We start from the raw sequence: 18,101 nt of genomic DNA on the forward strand, positions 1-18,101 counted from the left end.
AAGAAGACAAGGCTGGAGAAGATCATGATACCCATGGCAAGAAAGAGGATAAGCAAGCCCAGCTCGTTGTAGCTCCGCCGCAAGGTGAAGCCCAAGGACTGGAGGCCAGTGGAGTGTCTGGCGAGCTTAAGGATGCGGAGAATGCGCATGATGCGGAAGATCTGGACCACGCGCCGCACGTTCTGGAACTGCAGCACGCTCTTGTTGGATTCGGTGAGGAAGATGGTGACGTAGTACGGCAGGATGGCCAGCAAGTCGATGGCATTGAGTGGGCCCTTGAAAAACTTCCACTTCTTGGGCGAGGAGAGGAACCGCAGCAGGTACTCCATGGTGAACCACGCAATGCACACGGCCTCCACGTGAGCCAGTTGGGGGTTGTCTGTGGTCTGACCAAACTCATCGAGGCTCTGCAGCTCGGGCAGCGTGTTGAGCGACAGGGCAATGGTGGAAAGGACGATGAACATGATGGAAATTATGGCAAGGATCTGTGAGAAGAGAGTCGAAGAAGAGAGTGGGATTTAGTTATCAGCCACCAACGGGATGATCACTCTAGTACCCTGGGCCAGCAGGATGCTCCTCAATGTTCAGGAGCATTTCACATCTCAATAGTCACTTAACGATTGGATGGTTGAGCTAAAAAGATAATTGATTCAAATCTATTTATTATACAGATGTAGAAAATGGCTCAGAGCATTGAAATGATTTAAAGCTAATTATCTAGCGCAGGGGTTGGCAAACTTTTTCTATGAACGGCCAGATAGCAAATATTTTAGACTTTGAAGTCCACGAATTCTTTATTGCAACTACTCAACTCTGCAGTGGTAGCATGGAAGCAGCCTCAGATAATACATAAACGAATGGGTGTAGCTATATTTCAATAAAGCTTTATTGACAAAAAGAGGCAGGGGACTGAATTTGACTTGTAGGCCATAGTTGGCTGACTCATGATCTAGACCAGTGGTTCATACATATTATGGGGTGGGGTACTGCTTTCATGACAGGATACTAATGATAATAACAGTAGTTACCCTTACTGAGTGTTCATTGTCATGTTAGGCACTGTGCTTAGCACTTTCCACACAATACCTTATTTCATTCTTAACAAAAACCCTAGTAAGTATTGTATCTCCAATGATCAGATGAAGAAACGTAGGCTTCCAAAGCTAGTAAGTGGCAGAGACAGGATTTTAACTGGGGTCTGTCTGACCCCAGAGCAGGAGCTCTTAAAGCTGTGTTGGAAATCAGATGAAAGCTATGGACTCCTTTGCTAGAAACACAAAATTTTGCACGCGATCCCCAGAGAGGCATAGTTATCCTGAACCCACGTTATTAACTTACGATTGGGACCATGGACCTTTTGAAGCTAAGGACCACAGCTTAACTACCCTTGAGTCTCCTGGATCAAGAAGACAGTTTGGCCCAGAGAAAGCGCTTACTAGATGTTTGCTGAAATTGATAGAACCTAGGCCAGTCTGTGGCTTATGTAGAAATGCAAGCAGCTGCACTAAATTGCTCTGGGGGTCTTTTTCTAAAAATATAAGTCCAATCACATCACTTACCTGCTTAATAAATTTCTAGGACTCTTCAGGACAAAATCTAAACCCTTAAATTTGTCTATCCAGCCCCCCCAACCCCCATCTGTCCTCTTTTCAGAGACTCGCTCCTCTTCCTCTGCCCTTGCTGAAGTGCCGGGCTGGTTACCACGCTTGTACCACTTGATTCCGGCTGCTGCCGACTGGCCCGAGATGGACATGAGATCCAGGCTGGGCTCAGCCGACCCACTCAGGGATCCAGGGGTGGGGCCGAGTGGGTTATGGAATGGTGAGCCTCTGAATTAAATGGTCAAGTACAATCTTGGCTTCAACCAGCTTCATGTTCTGTCCAAGCTCCAAGCAAGTGTCTCCCAAGTTGTAGGGAACAGAGAAGCCATAAAAGAACCTTTGAGAGAAGCTCAAGAACAAGGGGAAGGGGCAGAGTGAAGGAATGGTGAAGACACGAGAGGTTCGAGAGAGGGTATAGAGGGCACCACTTAAGAGATTGAACTCTTGTGTCAGGCTGTCTTGGGTTCAAGTCCCAGCTCTGTCACTTCCCTACCTTCAGCCAGTTATTTAACCTCTCTAAGCCTCAGTTTCCTCATGTGCAAAATGGGATGATAATGACAGTATCTAGCTCAGAGAGCTGCTGTGAAGATTAAATGTGTTAACATAAGCAAAACACTTAGAACACCTTCCAGCAGCACGTAGTGACTGATAAATGCCAGCTATCATCCTGGGAGAATATCTCAGCCCACAACACACCGTCAGCCCAGACCACCCAGCCTCCGAGTGGCCTGGCTCGTCTTTGCTTTCTGCATAAACGCCTTTGCTGCTTGGGTGAGTGTGAAAGGCTTCTCTCCTCTGCAGTGACTCCCCAGTCATGGCACGTGGCTGTCAGGTCCCTCTGCATTTTGACTTTGACCCCTCTCTTTGAACTTTCCTGAAAGTTCCAAACGTCACGCTTCTCCAGCTACACACGACTATTCATCAATTCTGTGTGTCTGTGCCTCTTTCTTTCTGTCCAGTGCTCTAATCCATCTTTTAGAACCCAACCCATGCATCCCTCGCCTTCCCCTCTGAGTCATCCCTACTGACCCCAGGCAGGGCTGGCCACTCCATCCTCTGGGGTCCCTCATCATTTTGCCATACCTTGGAGTACATTATGGGGAGCGTCCATCACTGCCCACTATCTGTGAGCTTTGCGGGGACAGGATAGGTTCTGAGGGTTACTTCTTCATACCCAGCACCTAGACAAAGGCACGACACCAGCCGGCACTCCCAAAGTGTTCGTTAGCTGATGCTCAAGTTTGCAGAGCTACAAGTGTAAGGGCCAGGACTAGCATTCATTTTTCAATTTGGCAACTATTTATTGATTATCTACTATGTGTGAGGCACTGGGAGCACCACAGGCAGCAAGAGAGCTCCGGGGTCTTTCTAGGCCAGCTCACAAGAAGAAAGGGAGCACCACACAAGGCAGTGTTTCCTCAGCCCCAGTCATTCTATCAACTTCTTGGGTTTTTTTGGCTATGTTAATGTCCGCTATATCCTGTGTCTTAAAAAAAAAAAAAAAGCTCTCGAGTTTTACTTTCTTGATTACACTCATTGAAAAGAAAAATTCTGTAATCACTTTATAAAATGAAACATCTGATACGTACAAAAGCAGATCTAATTTATATATATTTACGAACCATAATTGAATACCTATGAAGCCCAAGTGAAGAAACAGAACATGTAACAATAACACGGACACTTCCTGTGTGTCTTTCTCTACCCCAGAGATAATCAAAAATCTTCTTCATCCCTTTGCTTTCCTGCAGTGTTTAATACAAATGTATACATGCCTAGACAAATTGTTGTTTTATTTTGCTTGGTTTTGATATCATGTTGTATGTGTTCTTCTGCTACCTATACTACTCTTCCCTGAATAGTAAAAATAAAAATAAAAATAAACAAAACACACTCGCCTTCTATGTTTTATTTTACCCTTAGGTAAATTTCTTAGGATGATGGTAAAATAAACTGTTGCTTTTGCATGCTAAGGATATGTGTATTAAATATTCATTAAAATAAATATGCGATCATTGGAATAAAACATTTTAGTAGCACACATTAGGAACTCCTGTGTCGAGGTTAGCGGTGTGACCCCTGGAGCTGGAATCCAGCTCTGCCATTATTGGCTGGATGGCCTTAGGCATTGAAACTTTCCTGGCCTCAGTTTCCTTATTTGTAAAATGGGGATATACCAGTGGTTCTTAACTAGGGATAATTTTGACTCCCAAGGGACACTGGGTATATTCTGCAGAAATTTATGGTTGTTACATTTTAGAGGATGGATGCTACTGGCTGCTAGCAGGTGGAGCCCAGGGATGCTGTTAAATGTCCTGTAATGCACAAGACAGCCCCACAATAAAGAATTATCCAGCCCCAGATATCAATAGTACTGAGGTTAAAAAGCCCTGGGATATACCACTGATAGCCCCTCATAAGTTGTAGAGTAGGAGAAAGGGGACTGTGCATGTATAGCTACTAGTACAGGGCTAGCTAGGCATAGAGTGGGTCTGACTTTATGGGACAGCCAGCTGGGGCCTTGGGCCGAGCCCCAAGGTTGCTGCTGCTGCCTCTGACTCCCTCCAGGAGAGAGGCTGCAGGAGAAGGAGCGGATTGCTGGGGAGTCAGTTTGTTTAAAAGATGGGAGGTCCCGTTTTCCTCAGAGCCTGGCAGGGGAAGCCTGCTCCAGTTTCTAACCCCAGACGACTCCAGGGAAGGCCCACATAATTGATGTCTGCCGACAGATGCATGAATTATGCACCCAGCTATTGTACAGTCCTTAGGAGGAGAGAGGCTGCAGGAAACAGAGCGGATTGCTGGGGAGTCAGTTTGTTTAAAAGATGGGAGGTCCCGTTTTCCTCAGAGCCTGGCAGGGGAAGCCTGCTCCAGTTTCTAACCCCAGACGACTCCAGGGAAGGCCCACATAATTGATGTCTGCCGACAGACGCATGAATTATGCACCCAGCTATTGTACAGTCCTTAGGGCTGTTATTCTAAGGCAGGTACCCCCTTTGTACTTGAGAATGTACTCTCCCTCTCCCCTCCCCTCAGCCTAGGAAAGAAGAAAAGGCGGGTAGAGGCCCCACTGGGTCCTGGGGGTGTGACACCTGCTGCTCAGGGTTGAGTTGGGAGAGTTAGAAGGTACCAGACGACCTCTCTGTTGTGTGTGAGAAAGCATCGAATACCGTGTGCGGTAATGCAGCCTGTGTGCCTTCCCCGACCCACCCCTCCTGGCCCTGCCCACAACACTGTTCTCTCTTCCAGAGTCCGGGCCACAGTTCCTATCTGGGGAACGTCCCAGGATGAGCTAAACCCCCTGTGCCTCAGCTTGCTCAGCTGTAAGATGGGAGCGTATGTCATTGCAGTGTCGCCGTGAGAATTCGATGAGTTCAGAAGGCCCTTAGGTCAGCTTTTATTGCTTTTATCACTCCACGGGCCTCCACTTATTTATAAGCTGGTTTGGGATTTGGGTTTGAGTTCTGGCACTATTATTCCCTGGCCGTGTGGCCTTGGACAAGTTGCTTGTCCTCTCTGAGCCTCTATTTCCTTATCTCTAAAATGGAGATGAAAGTAATCGAGCACTTATCACGTAACTTAATCTATATTATATTATTAAATTATTATTTGGGTGATTCACTATCACCTCTACCTTCAATCTTAGGTTGTTTTTGGAGGTCCAGGACTAGGTTTGAGGACCCCAGGTCCTGGCTAAGGCAGCAATCATGTTACAAACAGCCTCAAAACCAAATGAACAGTGTTGATCTGGTCTCAGGAGTCGAGGAGCAGCCACCACCTTGAGTCCTTTCAGGCCCAGCTCAGGCCCCTGATGGGGCCTCTGCATTTCCAGCCTTGCTTTCCTGGGATATGAGCCAATCAGGTTTGGGCAGGACTCCAGGAACCCAGGGAGCAGAGGCAGGAGGCAGGACCAGGGACTTAGAGGCTATCCCCAAATTCCCTCCTTGCAAGGCGGGTGTGGATCCTGAAGCCCACTTGTCTGCACCAAATGGGGGAGGGAACTTCAGTCTTCTGGGAGAAGAGATCTGGGAAGAGCCAGGCCCTCCATATCCTAATCATCAGTCACAGGGGTTGATCACAGGGATGCACACCTCAGGCTCCAGGAATCAACACAGACTGTTTATCATTTTCTCTGTACACTCCCTTGCTCTTCCAGGAATGTGGATGAGGTACAGAATGTCCGTGCAGAAAAGGGCCTAGGCTCCTCTCTGGAAGACGGGAAGACTCAAGCAGAGAAGGGAAGGGACTTGTTCATGGTCACGAAGCTCATTGGGATCAAGTCTATCCAGTGACACTAGAAGATCTGGCAAGCTGAGAGCTGCAGCTTGTGTTCAGGGGTTGCGAACTGCTTTTCATACACATGTATGTTCATACCAGCATTATTCATAACAGCCAAAAAGTGGAACCAACCCAAATGTCCATTGACTGAGGAATAGAAAAACAAACTGTGCTATGTCTATACAATGGAATATTATTCATCCATAAAAAGGATAGAAGGATTGATGTATGTTACAACATGGATGAGTTGCCAAAACATTATACTAAGTAAAAGAAGCCAGACACAAAAGGTCACATACTGTATGATTCCATTTTATGAAATGTCAACTAAAGCAAATCTATAGAGACAGAAAGCAAATTAGTGGTTGCCAGGGTGGAGATAGGATTAACAGTTAATGGGTACGAGGGATCTCATTGGAAGGATGAAAATGTCCTAAAACTGATTTAGGACGATGGCTGCCCAACTTGGAGAATTTACTAAAAAATAATTTCCTTGCACACTGGAAATGGGTAAATTGTATGATATGAAAAATAAGCCTCAATAAAGTTATACTAAAAGTTGCTTTCCATAAAGAGTATCCCATTGCTTTTAATCCTCACAACCACATTGATAAGTCACAGGAGAGAAGCAGAAATCCGAGCAAGCCACCGTCCTGCCGGAAACCCTGCGATGGCTCCCCACGCTCTCAGAGAAAGTTCTGACTCCTTTCCATTTAGCTGACATATGTTTATTGAGCACTTACTAAGTGCTATGCGAGTTGCCAGGGTGCGGCATGGATAAGCAAGATGATTTCCCTGGTGTGGAGAGGCAGATCTTACCCCCCGCAAAAAAAACCCTAAACCAATAAAAGAACAAGATGATGTTGGATAGTGTTATGTACTACACGCTACTGAGAAAAACAAACCAGAGGGATCAGTAAAGAAGCACTGGAGGTTGGGTGGTGGGCACATGAGGTTGGGCGGTGGGCACTTCTATCAGGAGATGCCCTGGTTGCTGAGACTTGAGCATGAGGAGTGTGTTATTCGAAGATCTGAGCATTCCAGGCAGAGGGCACAGCATGTGCAGAGGCCCTGAGGTGGGAACGAGCTTGGCATATCAAGCAACAGAAAGATGCTCAGTGAGGGTGGGGCTGAGTGAGCAAAGGGGAAGTTGGGAGGAGATGGGGTCGTAGAGGCAGGAGGGCCTGATGAGGTAAGATAAAGAGATTTGTATTTTATATTAAGACCCTCTTTTTCCTCTCTGTCCAGATCATTTTCTCTATTTCCTACTGCATATTTCATACTGAATCCTGGCAAAATCACTTACAGTTCCCGAGCTGTATGTACCACCACGGTTTCTCACATCTCCAGATCCTCGCCAATGCTGTTCCCACCGCCTAGAGTGCCCTTCCTCCCCTAGTTCTCCTCTATGGTTCCTGCACCCTGTTCAGGCCTCAGCTCAGAGGCCATTTGCTCCAGGCAGGCCCCTCTGACTCCTAGGTCTGGGTTGGGTACATCTATCCCCTGGACTCCCACAGCTCCCAAGCTTCTCCTATCACAATGCTGATCTTGCTGAGCTGGAGTGTTTTTTCCCTCTGTGTCTCACAATAGAATGTCAGTTCCATGAGGGCCCAGGCTGGTTCTGCTTTGCACTGCGGTATTCCCAGCTCCCGAAACAGCACCTGGCACAGAGTGGGTGCTCCCTAACCAGTCGATAAATAAACGAACAAACAAGTGAATAAAAGAAGGCTCAGAGAATGAAGTGACTTTCCCAGGGCCACACAACTCGTGAGCGGTAAATCCGCGACTCCATCTCAGGCTCGTGGGTCTCCCAAGCTGGTTTCAAGGACGCAGGAGGCGGAGGCTTCTGGACTGTCAAAGCTTTCTCTCCTTTTATGGACTTCCGCTTCCCCCAGCTTTAAGAGGAGATTACAGCCAGGGAGTTTTAATTATAAGGGTCACTGGTGTAGATCCGATTAGGGGGATTGGGAGCAGGCTGGTGGTTTTGCCCTCCTCCCCCACAGATGGGGGCCACTAGTTGGGGGTTAATGAGAAATTTGAGTCAGGAACCTGCAGGGGGCGCTCCCGGGCACAAAAGGATAGGAATTCAGGGATCTGCGTGCTTGGGGTAAGCCGGGCAACTGTGGCCTTCACCACGAGAGGGCAACCAAGTCACGAAGGCGGAAACGAGGTGCGGTGGCATTGCTGGGGTGTCTTAGGCATTATAAACGAGATGCCTTGAGGCTGAGAAATTTATTTGTACTTATTTGCCCAAGTTTCAAACTTGGGAGATTTCATATAAAAAATTCAGATTTTCGGATTCCCTTGGAAAATCTGATGTGTCTATACTCGACCTGTGTTCCCCAGGGCAACCATTGGCTGCAGCTTAAGAGCCAGCCGCCCTGGGCATGGCTCTCCAGTTTGCCACAGGCCCTTTCACTCTTTTCATTTCTGTCAAGTCTCCGTAGGGGTTGGGTTTGCAATCCTGGACTGATGCAATTCTGAAGAAAGCAACCACTTACTGACCTGCTACCATACGTGAAGAACTTTCCAGAGAGATCTGCATTGAATTGCGCAAGCCAGAAACCTAGGGGTCACACTTGGCACACCCCACCCTATTCTTTGCCCCCATACCTAATCTCTCACCAAATCTTGTCAATTCTGGCTCACACATATCTTTGAATCTGTTCCATTCTCTTGCCTGCAAGCTCTTGCCCCAAGCCACCATCGCCTTCCAGACCACTGCAAATAGACATCTTTCTGGTCTCCCCAAAGCCACTCTGGCCCACTGTGGCAAAAACCAGCAGATGTTCCCAATATATATTCTTCCCTTCTTCCATTGTAATAAAGTTTTAGCTGGACATGGGCTACCCGGAATAAAGACTACGTTTCCCAGCTTCCCTTGCAGTTAGATGTGGCCATACGACTAAATCTGACCAATGGACTATGAGCAGAAATGATGCTCGCCCTTTCTCCTTTTCTTCTTTCTTGCTGGCCGGGAGGCAGATGTGATGAGCAGAGCTAGAGCAACTATCTTGGGTTTGAGATGGAAGTTAATCCCAGCCGTACCTTTATTTGCCCTTTACTGAAAAAGTTTACTCACTCCTCGTCTGCCCTATAACATCTATCTTGTTTAAGCCACTGTATTTTGGGGTCTCGCGTTACAGCTGCTTAATCAATAACCTGCCTAACTCTTCAGCCTCATCTTCCTGGCTCCCCTTTGCTCTTTCATCTCAGGTCCATTAGCATTTTGGTCTCTCATAGTCTCTATGATTCTTCTTGGCACACGGCCTGTGCCCATGCTGGTCCTTCTGCTTGGAAGGCTTTTTCCTCCACTCTGTCTGGTTAACTCTTACTCATCTTTCTTGTCTCAGCTCCCTCATCCTTGACTTCCCTTATCAGGTCAAATCCCCAACTGCAGGCTCTCCTAGTACCATATCGCTTCACAATGCTGTCCAAGTTGCAATTTGACAATGATGTCCATCTTTGTACAATGTAAGCAAGTTGACGCTGAAGTCTCTCTTTGTTTCTTTACACCCAGGGACCTTTCTTATCCCAGCATCCTGGGCTCGGGGTTATGGTTTTTAACATGTGCTCTCACTGTAACCATCTCCTGTAGGTGACCTGACTCTTCCCAAAAGCTCTGGGTTGCCAAAGCAGGAATTTTGGGAGCTGGTGATATTACACCTTCCTGCCCATCTGAGGACAATGGCTCTGGTGATTGTGGGGGACTTGACTCTTGTCCCTGCAGAGGGAGGAGGTAATGGGAAGAAATGTGGGGCAGCGTCCTTCCTGCCTGAGTGATCGCCAATTCCTCGTCTTTGCTGAAGGCGTGAGGAGCTGAGGAAGGGACTGTCAGTTTTAGCAGTGATAAATGGCATTGGTCCATCCCTGCTGCAGAGAACAGTGTATTGAATAAAAAGGTGCGTAGGAAATGTTAGGCAAGGACAGTGTCCAAAGGTTCTGCTGTGCCACACACCTGTCCCCTTGCCCCCTGAGTCTGGCAGGATGGAGAGTGGGCGGGGAGGGGTAATCTCTGTGAGGTTGGCCAGGGTGGCTGGGGTTGCTAAAGGAAGCTAAATATATTATTCTGGATGCTAGGATTGGGTACCACTCTGGCTAATGTCAGAATGATGGCTCTGTGAATGGTCACTTCTGACAATAGCCAGATTTGCTGGTTAATGTCCAATATACATTTAGAAAGAGGCATTTGAGTGGCTTAACGATGCAGTTTCTCATGGAGCATTTTTGTCTCACTATAGATTCATATTGACGAGAAATGGACATGGGGGGTGGTTGAGAGACCTACTATCTAATTCCGGCTGGATATCCCTAAGCAAGTATCTTCACATCTCTGGTCTTTCTCATGCAACATCGCTGAGAGCCTGTTGGATCTCCAGGGCACTGGTGACTTGAGGATCCAGTGGCTCTATCATCTCAGTATGTAGCCTCCACTCTAGCCAAGGCAGGGGAAAGGACAATATGGAGAACTAATCCTTGCCTGTATGCAAAAGTGGTATCTGCCATTTCCTCCCCTGAGAGTGAGGTCTGTGGTCTATACCCTGCCTCCCTCGTGGAAAAGCAGCAAATGCTTTGAAACTTCTAAAATGCTTCATGGTAGGCTAACGAGATGGTCTCCAACATAGATAGGTGTGTACACAGATGATGAGCTGGGGTGCAGACAGAAATGATTGGCGATTGAAGAATAAGTCCTGGAGATCTACTGGATAACATAATATCTTGAGTCAACACTACCGTATTGTACACTAAACATTTTTGTTAAGAGGGTAGATCTCATGTTAAGTGTTCTCACCATAATAAAAAATAAATAAATAAATAACTGGGATAGATTTTTTAAAAAAATTAAATGCAAAGCATTTGACGCAGACCAAAAAAAAAAAAGAAAGCGAGAAATTACTGGCATTTCTACTTTTTAATGTAGAAAAAGAAACCAAATTTTACTGGGGTTTAGTCTCTGAATCAACATTGCTCACTCTCTATGGCAGACTTCCTGGGGGAAGGAGAAGTGCCCCGAGGGAAGATGGGGGTGCCTCAGCTTGGCGGGTTGGCAAAGGGACCCTCACATCTTTGCAGCAGTGCGGTGCATGAATGCCTGATGTGGAAGAGCCTTCTAGCACTCACTCCTATCTGGTTCTTGCCTTCTACCTGGGCACTTTGGAGCATTCCGTTTCCTCTGTGCAGAACTAGGTGGCTAGTTGTGGCCAGTGGGCTGTGCGTAGGGATGATGTATTTCTCACTCTGGGGCTGAGGCATTGAAGAGTGGGTATGGGCTCCCCATGCTCTTTCTCTCCCACAGTAACAAGAACCAATAACATGAACCAATCAGTGTCCTTTTTTGATTAGGCCAATTTGGATTGAGTTGCAAATTAAGAGTGATCTAGCTAATAACGTTCGCATTTCCACTTTACGGGTGAGATAACAAATTCACAGAGGTGAAGTGACTTGCCCAGGATTGCACAGCAGGAAGTGGCTGGATCACATGGAGATATAACATAGAAGGTAACTGGCATCCAATAGGTCCTTAAAAATGCCAGTTCCCTTCCTCTACAGACCAAGGAGAGGCGGAGTGGAGGACTGGAAGGGATCCATCATGTGGAATCCCTCTGTGCTCCAAGCTGCTGGTCAGACTCCAGATTCCATCTGCAACCATCCAACTGTGCTGGGGTCTGACAGGGGCAAGAACCACAGCTTAGGGTTGACAAAGAAAGCAAATCAGTTGCTCGGATGTCATCATGTGAACAAAATCCTTGAGGATCCCACTCCCTCCAAGAAATGCCATCTGAGGGCCCTGGCTGTGATTTAAGATTCCCAGAGAAGGGCCGGAAGTTCCAGCACTTCTTAGGAACTGATATTTAGTAGGACGTTGCACAGACCACGGTCTCGGCACTGTCAAGGATTCTGTGGTTGTTTGAACTTGTTGAAGCTCCTTCATAGTGAAGCTGGAGAGACAGTAAGGGTTTAACCCACAAACTCTGATGTTGGACAGAGTGGGGTTGCAATCATGCCTCTTGCCAGCTGGATGACCTCTGGGACATTCCTTAACCTCTCTGAGCCTTGGTTTCCCCTAATGTGAAATGGCCAGGATTAGAAGATGAAGTCAGACAATGCAGGTTGACGCTCTTAGCGCAGAGTTTGGAACCTCTTTAGCTTCTGGGCCATGCAAACGAGTTCTACATACAGGCCGAGCCCTGGCATGGAGAATCGAACCGTATCTCTGAACCTCAGTTTTCTCATCTGTAAAGTGGGGGTCAGAACAGTCTCCACCACAAGGTTGTTTGCAAGGCAGCGATGAAATCACAGGAAGAACAGGTGTGCCCCACAGCCTGCCACTTGGTGCCGGTTAAGGGTGAGTGGCCGTGACAAGTGTGAATAGAGGCCACCCTGCTAGCTGGAGGGCTCCCCTGTCCCACAGGAGGGTTGTTTTGGCCCACACAGTAAATTAGTTGCCAGTATTTCCTTCCCCTATGAATCTCAGATTTCCAGCTTCTCAAAAATAATCTGGAGGTCTGGCTACTGTGGACCTATTTTCCTCTGTGACAACACCACCCCCCACCCCCCGCCCCGAGCCGGAGCTGAGCACCAGCTCATCCAGGCCTGCGCTTTTAAAGTTTTACGCGCGGCCTGCATGAGTTGTTTATGACGCCTGCTTGGCCTCTGCTGGGATCTGAGTTTGCGAGCCTAGAAATAAATCATTAGAAGTGTGGCCAGCGATGAGGGAAAGGATTAAACTGTGCCAGGGGAACAGTCATGGGTTCCTTAGGGAATGCTGGGCCTGCAGCTGGGTCCCTGGGGTGCTCTGAATCCGGGAAGCGGGGTGGCATCTTGCCTGCTCCAGCCCCCTATCCATCCATATGGTGGCCTGCTCTTCCTGGTCTATAGGAAAGCCCCTTCCTTAGAGGCCCTGGCTGCATTGTTCCCTGCTTCCAGACCTCTCTGTGGTTCCTTTCCATTCTCCACCACCCGCTCTGCTAACTAAACAAGGTGATGGGATAAAAACAAAAGGGGAGGGATGACTAGCTCAGGTGGCTTGGGGCAGCCTCTCTGAGGAGGTGACATTTGAGCGGAGATTTGAGGGATATGAAGGAGCCAGGTGTGGGATGACCTGGGGGCAGGGGGCAGGAAGAGGTAACAGCCAGTGCAAAGGCTCTGAGGCAGAGAAGAGATTGACATGTAAAAGGAAAAGAAAGAACAGTGGCCTGGAAGCTGGGAGGATGGCAAGGGGTGTTAGAGATGAGGCAAGCGAGGAAGGCCTTAAGGACCCGACGAGGCGTTTTCATTCTGAGAACCATGTCACTAGCCACAGAGGGCTTCTCAGTAGGCTAGTGACCTGGCCTAATGTAGGTTTTAAGATCCTCTGGCTGCATTTGGTAACAGTCTGTAGGGGGATTGGAATAGAAGCAGGAATCTAAGCGAGGAGATCTGGCAGGTGTCCAGGTGAGAGATGGCAGCTGTCAAGAATCGAGAAGGCAGACTCGAGCCATATTTTGGGGGTAAAACTAACCAAATCGTGGATGGCTCAGATGTGTGGGATGAGGGAAGGAAGAGCCAAAGAGGGATCCCAGGTTTTGTCCTGACCGACAGGGAGGATGGCGGGGGCTTCCCCTGAGATGGGAAGACTTGGAGAAGCAGGCTGGAGAGGCCGGCGGAGCTAGGACTGGGAAGGGCCAGAGTGCGGGCTGAGGGATCTGCATGAGACCCCGGGGGCAATGGGGAGCTACGGGAGGCTTTTGGGCAATAGCAGAAAATTCATTCTGTAATTCAACAAACATTTACAGAGAGAGGCGGTCCACATTCTGCTCCCTTCCAAGTAGCGAAGCTCCCCTCAACCAGCCATGGGGTATGACACAAACCATCCTCCTGAAACTGGGTGCGGATCAAGGAGCTCTCATCTGCTGATCCAGGGGTTCCTTTCCGCTTCTTCTCTGCCCCGGCTTCAGGAGCTGAAGTGCATTTAAAAGTATTTATTTACTTATTGATTGCCTGTCTTCCCTTTTAAAGCACCATGAAACTAAGACCATCTTTGTCACTTCTGTATCCCCAGTGCCTAGACTTGCATCTGGCACACAGAGGGTACTCGATAACCATTTACTGAGGAACTGAACTTTTGAAAAAGCCCCAGTCTCCATCTTAAAGGATGGAGCAAGGTGCTAGAAAGTACCTTGGATACATTAGGCATTTAATAAATAGTAATGAAAGTACACAGAAACCGCAGCCACACTGGCCATAGACCCGCCCAGTCTCTGATGGGTCTTGAGGCTTCCCCAGGGCGGGACAGGCTTGAGGAGTGGGAGGGAGAGGTGGCCTGTGACCCATCCTTCTGGGCGCCTGGCCTGGACAGGATAGGTGTCTGCACTAATCCTGGCTAAGCAGCCGGATATATAAGGATGCGTAATCCGAGGCCCGAGTGTCCTGTCCTGCCGGCTTTACCCTGACCTTGGCTGGAATGAACCAAGTCAAGGTGGCTGCTCTAGCCCCCCAAGGCCACCCAGAGCTGAGACCCTTCACACAGTCAGGGACAGAGACCAAAGAGAGCCCTCTTCTGAGTTCAGAGAGTAGCAGGCTGACCCAGGCTTCCCCCACCCTCCACCTCTGCCCACTTGGGGAGTGCATCTCTGTACCCCTCCCCCATGTCTGCCTCTCTGTCCCAGCATCCTCCCTGACGGGGGCAGTGTTGTCTGACAACATTGTGTCAGGGAAGAAAAGGGATTCATTCTTTCATTCAGCAAACACTGATGGATTACAGCAGTGACCAAGACAGGCCTTGTCTTTGGGGAACTGATATTTGGGTGGGGGAAGCAGATATTAAGTGAGGAAACATAAATTAAGAAGATCACTTCAGGTATTACAAAGGCAAGAAAATGGACTAATGGGAGTGACTGGGTGTAGTGGGGGAATCGTTAGCTATGATGGTCAGGGAAGGCTTCTCTGAGGAGGTGACATCTGAGCTGAGACTGAAGGGGAAGGATCCAGCTGTATAAAGATCTGGGAGAGGAGCATTCAGGAGCATATGAGTTGGCACTATTACCTCCATTTATCGAGCGCTTACTATGTTCTGGTCCATGTTCTAAGCAGTAAGTTGTTTAATAATCAAAAAATCCATTATTGTCGTCCCACTTTACAGATGAAGAAAGAGTCACAGAGAAGTTAAGTACTGTGCCGAAGGCCACACAACTAGAAAGTAGTACAGCTGAGATTTGAACCCAGGTCTGCTGTTCTTCCACTTACATGGATTGTTCCCAATCCTCAGAGCACAGAGAAGAGAAAAATTAAGCACCGGGCCCTTTGACCTCTGTCATCTCTACCTGGCCCTATCTCTGAAGGCTACACACTGGTCCCCTGCCATGTACATCTCTTTCCTCCTCTTCTGATAACACCACTCTGTCCACCTCCAGCTCTGGGAGCAGCCATGTGACCCAGGCTGGTCTATTCAGCGTATTCCAACTCCCCTAGCCAAAGCGATTGGCTGAGGGATGAGCATGTGACCCAAAATGGGCCAATGAGAATGAATCCTGGGACTTTGGTGGTAACCACCTGGGAAGAGAAGTTCTCCTTGAGGGGGATTGTCTAGCTGGGAGATTGGAAGCCTGGAAGCCCAGAGAGCTTACTTGAGAATGAAACTCACTCAGCAGAAGGTAGAGACAAAAGATGGAGAGAGACTGAGACAACTCCTAATGATACGGTTTGAGGGCCTGTGGATCTGGGGCAGAAGCCAGAGCTGGACTTTCCAATTGCATAAGCCAAAAAATCACCCCTCCCTTTCCTTTCTAGCTTAAGCCAATTCAAATTGGATTTCCATCACCTGCAACTGAAATCGGAACACTTTTTTTTCCTCCTGGAAGGCCCTCCCTTCTCTCCTGCTACCAACAATGTTATTCTTGCTACCATGAATATAACCATCACTGCTATCACCAATGCGAGTACTACTTTCATTAATACTTCTGTCATCACTGCCAGTAATGACACCATCATTGCCTCTATGATTGTAGTGACTGCAGGTCCATTACTGCTCCTATGATTGATGCTAGTACGACTACTATTATCTCTATTAATGTCACACTCTCCATTTGTAAACCTCTCCCCAGCTTCCCAAGTGCTTTCACAATCCTTGCTGGGTATTGTTAGTTCCATCATAAGGAGGAGGAAATTGAGGTTTACGAAGGTGATGGGATCTATCTATAGCCATAGACAATGCTACTCAGAGTTTCATTCATTCGTTCACTCATCGACTCACACATTTATTGAAGAAATGCCATTGACGGCCTTCTGTGTGAGGACAGGCTCCGCCAAACGCTGGGAGGTAGCGGTGAACACAGACCTGTTTTCTGCCCTCACTGAGATGCCGGTTCAGTGGGCTCCAGAACATTCCAAGGAGCCTCCTGCACAGGCCACACGGGAAGCCTGGCCAGGGTCATTCTTTCCTCCTCAGGGTTCTGAGACAATAATGGAAGAGCCCAGTGTGCAGGCGGAATTGAAAACCTGTTGTGGATTTTACCTCTTACCTGAGCTTCCTCAGGTACCAGAATCAGCCTCTGAACCTTTCTCCCCAAGCAGACAGTGAATTCCTTGTGTATGGGGATGTGGTGGGGGAGGGGATCCTGATTTTACTTTTCTGTCTCTGCACAGTGCCTAGCATGGGGCTGGGCACACAGTAGGACCTCAGTAAATGCTTATTAATGCATTGTTTCTCAGAGGCAAAACTAGGCTTCCTTCCTTTCATTCTTCCATCCATCTACCCATCTTTCCACCCATCCATTTATTTAACATCCATCCAATTCCTTCCTTTTACCTATCCTTCATTCTTATATTCTCCCACCCCTCCTTCCCTCCCTTCTTCCATCCAACCATTTACCTTCCACTCTCTCCTTCCTTCCTTCCATCTGTCTGTTCATTCATCCACCCAACTTTCCATCTGTCCATCTTCTCTTCCCTCCCTCCCATCATTCCTTCCTCCCTCTCATTCTCCGTTTTTTAATTCATCCATCTCACATCCACTTATCCAGCATCCAATATCCTTTAGTCTTCTATCACCTATCCATCCACTCATCCTTTCCTCTCTCCCTTCATTTCTTGTATCTGTCTTTGTTTCCATTTTTCTTTTAATCAATTATTTATTCATCCTTTAAGCACATCAGGCCTTGTGTCAGCTGCTGTGTATAAAGTGACCACCCCTTGATCCCTTCCTCAGAGAAAGCACGTTTGAACCAGACCGGGGCTTACTCAGGACCAAGCCCCCTTTCCCTGTCACCATGGTCTGTCTCCTCCAAGGCATCCCAGCTCTCATTCAGGCATTTGCTTCTTGCCTGGGTTTAGAATCTCTCCTAGAGTTCTAACTCGTGGACCAGATAGAAACTATATACACAACCACTTTCTCCAGCTGTTCCTACAGCTGTTCTCAACCCCTGTGGTCTTAGGAGCATGTAGCCCTGGGCAGGGCCAAGCTGCTGCACAGCTCTGCACAGCTGTGTACAAAAACAGTACAGCACTGCTTGAATGCCTACTGTGTACTGGCATAATAAGGGATGTAATGAAAAAGATGATCTAAAATTACTGAGTTCTTAGGCCCCTTCCTGGTTCAACTCTTTCCTTTCATACATTCTGGAACAGGAGACTGGGGAACAGCCCAGAGAGGGGAGTGACTGACCCAAGTCACCAAGCCAGTCTGTGGCAGAACCAGGACTGGATTTAAGGTCTCTTGACCTGGTATTCTGTCCCTTACCTGACCGTCCCCCACCCCTGTTGGTTCTCCTAGGGCAATGAGGGATGAGTCCAGACTCTAGACTCCAGGTTTTTGCTCCTACTATGCTTCTTCCCAGCCTCCTTCCCTAGAAGGTAGGTTAACATTCTCCTGGTTCTTAGCAATTTGCAAAGAAGCTTGCAAGATTGAGCAAACAACAGAAACCTTAATTCTCTCAGCCACTTTTCCAGGCACTCTGAATTTCTACAGAACTTCTTATCTTGCCTGACAATCCAGTTCCAATCCCATCCTTCCTTTTAGAACTCTTCCTTCCGGCTTCCTGAGTGGTGCTGTGTGCCTCCCCCTGACAGCCAGCCAGGGGTTGAAAACAGCCTCCTTAGGGGCCAGCCAGGAAGTGCAAACAACTGAAGCTCGCTCCATGTAAAATTCCAGGAGGGGTGCTAGGTCATTTCTCCAGGAGGAAATAGCGGTGGCCCAAGGGTGGCCTAATCGTCCCGTGTCTCAAGAGAAACAAAAAAGTCAATTTTTTG

At 48.0% G+C, this 18,101-nt stretch overlaps 1 protein-coding gene across 1 annotated transcript in view; it reads right to left on the reverse strand.

Moving 5' to 3' along the window:
* Positions 1-18,101, reverse strand: part of KCNB1 (potassium voltage-gated channel subfamily B member 1) — an 82,088-nt gene that overhangs the window by 3,564 nt on the left and 60,423 nt on the right. The window lies entirely within an intron of this gene.

This window comes from Pteropus alecto, unplaced genomic scaffold (assembly GCF_000325575.1).
Source record: "Pteropus alecto unplaced genomic scaffold, ASM32557v1 scaffold45, whole genome shotgun sequence".
In the NCBI taxonomy this organism is placed as follows: Eukaryota; Metazoa; Chordata; class Mammalia; order Chiroptera; family Pteropodidae; genus Pteropus; species Pteropus alecto.